The 8,829-nt window shown below is 36.6% G+C and overlaps 1 long non-coding RNA gene across 1 annotated transcript; it reads right to left on the bottom strand.

Moving 5' to 3' along the window:
- Positions 1-3,269: 3,269 nt before the first annotated feature.
- LOC122827914 lies at positions 3,270-8,340 on the bottom strand. Its single transcript, XR_006370136.1, has 3 exons — positions 7,926-8,340; positions 7,585-7,648; positions 3,270-4,792 (listed from the first exon to the last, which is right to left on the bottom strand). It is a non-coding gene; the product is annotated as an uncharacterized LOC122827914 (long non-coding RNA).
- Between the last annotated feature and the right edge of the window lie 489 nt (positions 8,341-8,829).

Raw genomic sequence — 8,829 nt, 5'->3', positions numbered from 1 at the left:
CAACCTGTAATCAGATTCGCACACATGACAGAATAGAAATAAACAGCAGCATTTGCTCGTGTCGCCTCTTGCAGACCCTCCCACCACAACACAGGAACTCCGGCTCGCAGGAAAAACCAGAAGCCTGCATCTCCCAGCTCAGCTGATCTGGTAATGAGAACTTGCCTATGACGCTGAAGGGTGGGAATGTGAAATTGGAAGACGTTTTAAGATGTATACAGTAATTACTTCTCCAACAGTCCTGCCTTTCTTAAATCATTCTGAAAGCTTTGGGGATTTTTTTAACCAATACAAATGACCTCTGAAGATGAAGTCAAAGCAAAAGCTTACTGTCCACCAATAGTGGGTTTTTTTCTTTAAATGTTAGCCCATACATAAATGGTAACATAGATGTTCTCAATTCAAGGGAGCCGTAGTTTGAAAAAATATATATAAATTAAAAATCTGAATACTTTGTCTTTTTTCTACAAATAAAATTGGTCAACTGTTCCACATTTCCTGGGTAGCTTAAAATATAAATGTACTGTATATATTTGCTCATTGATTTCTCATGGCTCACCCCAAAACTGTAGTGCCCTGGGCAATGAGCTCTATCAAAAATCGCAATTGTTGTCCATAGTGCAATTTCTCATGTTTTTAAAATTTACTTCAAAGGAGCAGGACTTTCATATGACTTTACAGGAATTATAAAAAGTTGTAGGAATGTTTCTTTGTTTTCCAATACATGAAGCACATGGGACTCATACACAGTTTAGAAGGCTCCAACAGTTTATCAAATAACCCCAAAAACACCTATAAGCTAAAACATAAAATCCAATTATCCATCCATCCATTTTCTGTTCACCCTTGTCCCTAATGGGGTCGGGAGAATTGCTGGTGTCTATCTCCAGCTACGTTCCGGGCGAGAGGCGGGGTTCACCCTGGACAGGTCGCCAGTCTATTGCAGAAAATCCAATTAGCATCCACTATAAGATGTTCTTGACAAAATGTGAAGATGTCAATGTCAACTTTATTTATATAGCACTTTTGAACCAACCATTTAAACAGGTTGAAACTGCACCAATGGGCTGTAAAAAGACACATAGAAACTATAAAATCACAGGAGAATAAAATGACAAAAAGAAAGTTACAGAAACATGGCAGTATTAGACCTAAATGACAACAACAAAAAAAAACCCCAAAAAACAAGCTTTAAGAAGTGATTTAAAATTATCCAGACTGTGGGCAGATCCAGTCTGGAAGGGCAACTTATTCCAGAAAATGGGAGCAACAACAAAGAAAGCACAATCCCTTTTGTTTCCAAGTCATGTCAGAGGGACATTTAATAGCAAACGATTTGACCTCAAAGTTCTGGACAGAGTGTAGCTTCAAGGAAATCAATATTTTTGCATGACTACATCACACAGTCTCTCATTCTAACACCATTTCTGTCTATTTATATAGCACCAATTCACAGCAAATATCTCATTAATGTACTTTACAATACTAACGATCTCCCAAACCAACTAATAAAATCTATTCAATTTCATTATTTGAAATTGAATATATATATATACACACACACACACAGAAACTCAAATTCAGTTCCAATCATCTTATTCAGTCATTGCAGTTAAATTCAGTTTACCTTGTCAATCACTGGAAAAGGTCATTTGTCAAGGCTTGAAGATTAAAAAAAAAAAAAAAAAAAAAAAAAAAAAAAGCACTCTATCTTTAAACTCTTCCTTCAGGTCTCTTTTTAGAAGGCCTGACTTGTAAATAGCAAATAATAAGCTGTAGATAGTTTTTTTTTTTTTATGTCCGACACCATTTGTCCAATTATATGTATTAAGCCAATAGTGCATAGTATACCCCAGCAAGTCAAAGGCAACAAATTTGACATAAGATATGAAATACAAATAAAAACTTATAAAGATCTTCTGTAAACTGGTCAAGCAGCATCAGTTTGAAAGAATCTGGGCTGTTTAAGGTACATACTAACATTATTTTTGCACAAAGAAGACATTTGAATATGGAGCAAGAAATTGTTTCAAAAGAGGTATTTTGGGGTTTATAGCCATTAAGATCTGACAAGAACTAATGTTTAAGAGATAACCTTTCCCCGCATGTGTTTGTGACATCAATGCTAATCCAAGCATCTGTTTATCAGCGCAAGTCACAGTGCTGGCTCATCCTCTGCAGTGAGAGAAAACATTAAGCCAGCCTCTCTGTGTCCTATAAATTATGGCCCCGAATAGAAGACTTTCATGTGGTTGGAATCTGGAGATTAAACAATGGTTGTAAATCAGGCACATCTGGGGTGCGATAAATCTGTCATTCTATCTTTGGACTCATCTCACGCCGAGTCCCATTCACCAGGATTTGAGAAGCTCTCGGTGCAGATAGAGAGAGTACTTTGGGATGGAAATTATCTTGCTCCTCATCCGTGGAAATCTCTTCTCGCAGTGGATCAGCATGTACTGGGAATTAAAATGTCAATGATTGTAATTATTTAGACACATACATTGGGTTCCAAGAGTGTTTTTGGCTCATGATAAGGGCTTTTGCTTTCTGCTGATGCATGAAAAGGCAGACTATTGCCTGACACATGTTACATCCAGTTGCATATTTCTACAAAATAGCTTCTCAACTTTGGATTTAAGGTTTTGTGGACATTATACCTATAAAAAGAGTCATCAGATTCTATAACTGCTCAGAAAACATGCAAGAACATGATTATATTTTATCTTGAAAGACAGCAGTGCTAATAATAACTTGTCATTATTTTACTCTTAAAATGTTTATTCTGTATTCAGATTTCAGTTCATTATAGTATGTTGTAGAAAGAAAGCAAAGCTTTGATCGTTCCATCTATAGCTGTGTTACGTGCACCATTATTATTTTCCCTGGCTTATTTGCTGCAGATGTTTGGAAGTTGATTCTGTATTGCACACCAAAACCATCTGGCATTAATTTGCCCATTCTTTGTTTTGTTTTCTATGAGTTGAACACAGTTGAAATTAATGTGTAGAATCTTTTATCACTTGCCAGTTGACCAAAGTAATGAGGGGTGTGTAAGCTTTGTGCTTAGCTTTATGTTTTGTAGCTCTAGGGCCCTAAGCCACATGTTTTTGCAGCCTGTATATATTCACAGCATGTGTGTGCATATCTGTAGCCATATGCAAAACTAGAAAGACAAACCCAGTGTTGAGCCAGCAAGAAAGGAATTATACATCTCATTGATCCATGACTTGTTTTTGCAGAAAAATACAAAGGGAAAAGATGCCTGCCAAAAAAGTTTTATTTTTGTTTCTCAGGAAATTAAGACATAATGTTGATGTGAACTGCAGTTTTATTATATTATATTCTAGATTCATATTCTTCCAAGCTATAAAACAAAGCAGTTTTCTTTAAAGCCTTAAAATGATTTGTGAACCTAACCTTCCAACATGGATTTCATCATAACACCTTAAAGAAGCATCTCTCACATAGTGTTGTTTTAAACTAGCTAGAAGGTACAAAAATAAAAGCCAATACCTGAATGCAGTATTCACAGGTACTTCCCCAAAAGCAGGCATTGGTTTTGCCTGCTTCAATTGGAGGTAGAAATGTTTGTCACAAAGAGATGTTTGATGAATTTTAAGGCTCTGTCTGCAACCGACTCCTAGTAGTATGAAAACGTAATAAAGTAAGCTTTTTTTCAGAAGATGATCATCAGAAATAGGATCGTCATAGTTTCTGCTCCATATTGGTAAAGTTAATCCACAGCCCCACCTTAGTTTTCACTAAAATTATTCAGCTGTGACCACACTTTTCAAACATACTGTACTTGTATGGAATAAACACTAGTTGGTTCAAGTTTAATGTGAACCCAGAAGATTAAGTAAGAGCATAGTAAGTGCTAATTTCCCACACAAGACAAACAACCAATGTGTGCACACACTGCCAATGCAAAAATCCATAAAAGTTTATTATTAAAGTTTATTTTACCCATACCCTCAGTGGAACAGTTTCTGCCCAAAGTCAGAAACTTTTGGGCAGAAACCAGACTTCATAGGGGAAGGATTGGAGGGGATATCTCCAGGGGATATATTGCTAAGATCTAGATGCAGTTTCCAAATGTTACCTTTTATTTCAGTTGGAGGCTGTAATTGTTGAATGCCTGAATAAACTGTCAGCTTACACCAATTTTGTCCTCAGACATCTGGGCCATTCACAATTCTGCCCATTAGTGCTCCTTCAGTGCCTGCACATTTTTGGCTTCACTACAGAGAAGACAAGATAGCGGCTCAGATGACGCCGAAGGTAATCACAGGAACTTGAATGGCCCTCCATAAATGCTAAGCAGGCCAGACTGATAAATTGGACAAAAAGCAGATTGGAAGTTAAGAAGGAAGTTTTATACAATGCCATGCTAATTGCTGACTGGAGAACAGATTGAAGTATCACTAACTAATCTAGGTGGAAGCAAATTGATTATGCTTTGACTATAGTTGTTTCAAAGTAGCTCTCCTTCCTATTAGAGCAAATAGTTAGATTACAAAATAAAAAAAACTTGAAAGAAAAACTGAGATATGAGTATTTATACATATGTTGTGGTTACTTTTAGGAGCAAACATGTGAAAAGTCTAGTGACCTTTCACGGATTAGATTTTTAATGTTACATCTTCATGAACCAACTTTGCAGTTTCCCATGATAGATAATGATGAAGCTGCTTCTTTGGTGTATGAAGCAACTTGTGCCATTGCTTTGACAAGCTCAAGGATTCTCCTTTTCCTGCCAGCACGTCACCAGCAGTGTGAACAAAGGCAACTGCAAGAAAGAAAATGTGAGCAGGATAAGTCATAAATCTCTGTCATCTCATGAAGTTTTCTTAGCGACATCCCTTCAAAAAGAAACTGTTAAGCATGTGCAGCTGTTGAACGCATGTGTGGCGAGTGTGGCTGTCTTCCTACTTCTGAAGTCCTCTAATGATGATAAATAACACAATGGTTTTGGGTAGTCATAAAATTTCCTGCAGACTAAGTTGAATCCAAGGTGTTAAATCTAATTGAGTTTTCTATAAATGTTTTTCCTTAACAGCTCCTGCTAATGTTTTTTTGGTAACTTAGCTAAAATCTTGTCAGATTAATTTAACCCTAGCATGGCCTTCCTGCTTAAAAACAATTCTCGCTTCCACCACAATCTGGGCATTCTCCCCTTGGTTTTGATTGTCACTGGTGGACTTTTTACTGGGCCAATCAGTGAACAAAATGAGAAGTTGTGAACGATGGGGTTAATTTTCTGCACAGTTTTGGAATTGTAGTCCGCCTGTAGTTTTAGCAACGAGAGTGGAGAAAGTGAATGAAGCCACTCAGTTCATGTTGGTTACGCTTCCTAATATTTAATTAATATTAGCTTGAACAGCTTCTCATTTAGAATCACTCCATCAAACTTTCTCTGAATCTTATCCTCCTCCACCAAACACAAAACTGTTTGCAAACATATTCCTTATTATTATGCCACACAATCACACAATAAATATTGATACCAAAACAACCAAAAAATAACTCCTGTAAGATCAAATTAGGTTTAACATTTTTGGTTCTAGATTCTTCTTCTGCTACTAGATAAAAAGAGGGAAATTTTCTCTAGCGATCTCTACTGTCTAAAGAAAAAATTGCAGTAGGAGTTACTTGCGTAGAAGCAGAATAAGCTATGTTCAAGTATAGCTGTAACTTAACAGTAGTTTGAATTGTGATTACACTTAGCTTTGATTAATACACTCTCTAAATACGAGTCATTTGGCCTACTACTTGTATCATTAAATCTTGTTCATAGTGCTGACAGGTTACATTGAAAAAACACCTGAAATTATGTCCAACATTTAAAAATCAAATCCAAGTGTTCATTTGGCTTCAGAGTGCAGCACAAAGAGTTCTGAAGCCAACAAATTAGTGAAAGGCATTGTCCTCACAATACTTTTGAATTGAATGCGAAGCAGAGTTCAGATTTCCCGGCCAAGAAAAAAAACTTTTAAGACACGCTGACAGAAACGTCTCGAAGAGGAGAAACCCTATCCTGCACATGTCATTGTAATTTGGGAATATTGTTTGATTTAAAGAGTTGAGAGAAGACGACTGTGGAAACACAGTCCTTAGAGATGGGACACACAAAGGAGGTTTGTTCTTAGACAAAGAAAAGCTTGTTAGCATTTTTTTCCATCATTCAAAAAAAAAAAAAAAAAAAAAAAAGAGTAAAGATAAACCAGTTTGTTTCCTTGGGATGCTGATGTGATTTTTATCTCTATCAAACTCTTCCCAAATAGAAATATGGCTGATTCTTATTGATCTACAGAAAATCTCTGGTCAGATACATTTTGAGCTTACAGTTGTTTGGTTTGTTGTGACCCCTAAAAGTTGGCTAAAGAAAAAAACATTCCATTTTTATAAGAAACTGACCCAACATACTGGGTGAGTTCCTCACAAAATACAAGGTCATACATTCATGTGTTTTGCCATCCTCTTTGTGTTTTTACTACATGAATGTAGTACTGCACATATGCCATGCGTTTTTTATACTGATCTATACTGCATGAGTCAGAACAGGAAAGGAAACATGCCTTTTGCTAATTTTTTAGTACCAAAAGATTTGATTGTTAAGAGATGGAGCTAGTTCTGGACAAATATAGAATACTTTATGAATTAAAATACTTGCAAATGAAAAAGCTAAGAAAGAAACTCAATTTATGAAACTGGTTCCCATGTGCTGTCCAAATGATGTTTGAACAAAAATATGAAAAGACGGCAAGTTATTTTACCAGTTTTGAGCTCATTTCCTGAATTTACTGTTTTGATTTATGTATTGATTAAAATGTGTCTGTAGTCACATAATGACTGGCAAACAGAACAGGATGTCTTGAAAGAAATATTTATGGTCCTGTTATTCTTTTAGGTTATTCCAGAAGCTCCACAACAAAGGCTGATGCACACAGAGCACTTTGAGTGATGAGTTTCCAAATTGGCTACAAATATTAAGAATAAGATGCAAGAGAAGTCTAAAATGCAGGAGTTATCTTTATGAAGGCATTTGCAGACACTTGAATAAAAAGTGAAGAAATTTGGTAAAGCTTCCAAGTACAAAACCCTTTCAATGTTTTCATGCAAGATAAAAACAGTGAAGTGACAGACATATACAGTCAAAAGATTTGAGAGTTGTTTCTGATTTTTTTTTAGCCTCTTTGGATCAAGATTTGACCAACTTGTCCTATTAGTTTGTTTTCAGTTCAACAGTTTTAATAGGAGAGATTCAAAATAATTCATTGAGATTTTGAAAGATTCATTGATGAAGTTAGTGGAGAAGAAATTAGAGCTAATCAAATCACATTTTGAGTTGGTTTCTTTTGTTGAGTTATTAAAATTATGGGGATTTTTTCCTAATGCATCATCTCTTGGGTCTGGCTACCTTATAATTTAGGGGAAGATTTGTTGTAAAAAGAGAAAAATAAATATGGTAGTCTCCACTGCATTATGTTTTGATGTTGAATAAGAACCAAGTGCAGCTTGGAGGAGGACTGATAGTTGATGAAGTTGAGTTTTCATGAAACGAGTATGGAATAAACTTACAAAAGTGCTGAAGACACAAGTTGAGTTGAGGTTGGTTACTCAGTAAGGACCAATCCAGGCAGTCCTGTGGAGAGAAAAGGATATTGCATCAGCTGTTTTCTAAAAATGTCTACATACACAAGGAAAGAACTTTGCAGGGGACATGATTGCTGGAGTGGAAGCAGGTGGGACTAATTAACTGGATAGGGAACAGCTGTAGAGGAGCAGTTACAAAGGGAACCGAGTAAAAAAACAAGAATTTAGTTTATGGGTGCTTTCCTCCTCTCAGTTTCCGATCCGGTGTGTTTCCAGCTCAAACCTCTGCATCATCCGTCTCAGTCATTGTGTGACACTTCACCCACCTCGCCTGCAGGTGGTGGTCAGAGGGCTTGGTGAATATGGCAGCTTTGCTTCTTTCAATCTGCCCCAGGGCAGCAGTGGCTGCAGTGTAGCTCATCACCATCAGTGCCTGAGTGTGTGTATGACTAAATGTAGCATAAAGCTCTTTGGAGTCCTTGCACTTGATGAAGCCCGATACAACTGCAGGCCATTTGCCATTTAAAAACAACAACTAAACAGAAAATAAATGAACAACAAAGCTACAAAACAATCCAATGAAGCAGGATTTACAGCAAATATAGGAACTAATTGCAACACAGTGTTAACAGCAGTCATATTATTGAGGTTAAACCGAAAGTACAACCAAAATCAAACCTAAACTGATAAATGAAAAACATGAACTTCTTTAACATGTTTCTGTATAATTTATTGTATCACTCTGACCTCTTTCTGGGTAATTAATTGTTTGGGCTGTTGCAGGAAGGAGTCTATTTGCTGGAGTGAAGCAGGTAAATTGATTGAGAACACCTGAACTGGATCGTTAATGCCTGGGTGTTGTTCAGCTGGTGGGAATCGGTTTTATCTTCCCCTCCCCCTCCCCCCTCTTTGCCATGCTTGTCCCCCAGGTTCAGATTTCCATACATTTGGTTTGGTTAATTTAACTGTCAGCATTTACGTTCCATATCATCACCTATTCACATTGACATGGCCAGTTTAAACAGCTTCATACAGCAGACAGTTGTAAGTGCATAACTTTCTTTAAAATAAATATTTGTAAATAGGTTTATTAATAGCTCATGCTTTTCAAAGTAAGAGCATGGAGAGTGGTCACAAAAAAGGTCAAGGTTAATGAACAAAAAGGTACGGCATATCAGCATAAATACTGTATATATCAATTTCCTCTATCAGGCCTCCACCTCTTCATTT

Source organism: Gambusia affinis, linkage group LG03 (genome assembly GCF_019740435.1).
Source record: "Gambusia affinis linkage group LG03, SWU_Gaff_1.0, whole genome shotgun sequence".
Taxonomy (NCBI): domain Eukaryota; kingdom Metazoa; phylum Chordata; class Actinopteri; order Cyprinodontiformes; family Poeciliidae; genus Gambusia; species Gambusia affinis.
The sequence above is the reverse complement of the archived record's forward strand: the minus strand, read 5'-3'. Positions and strand labels throughout refer to the sequence as shown.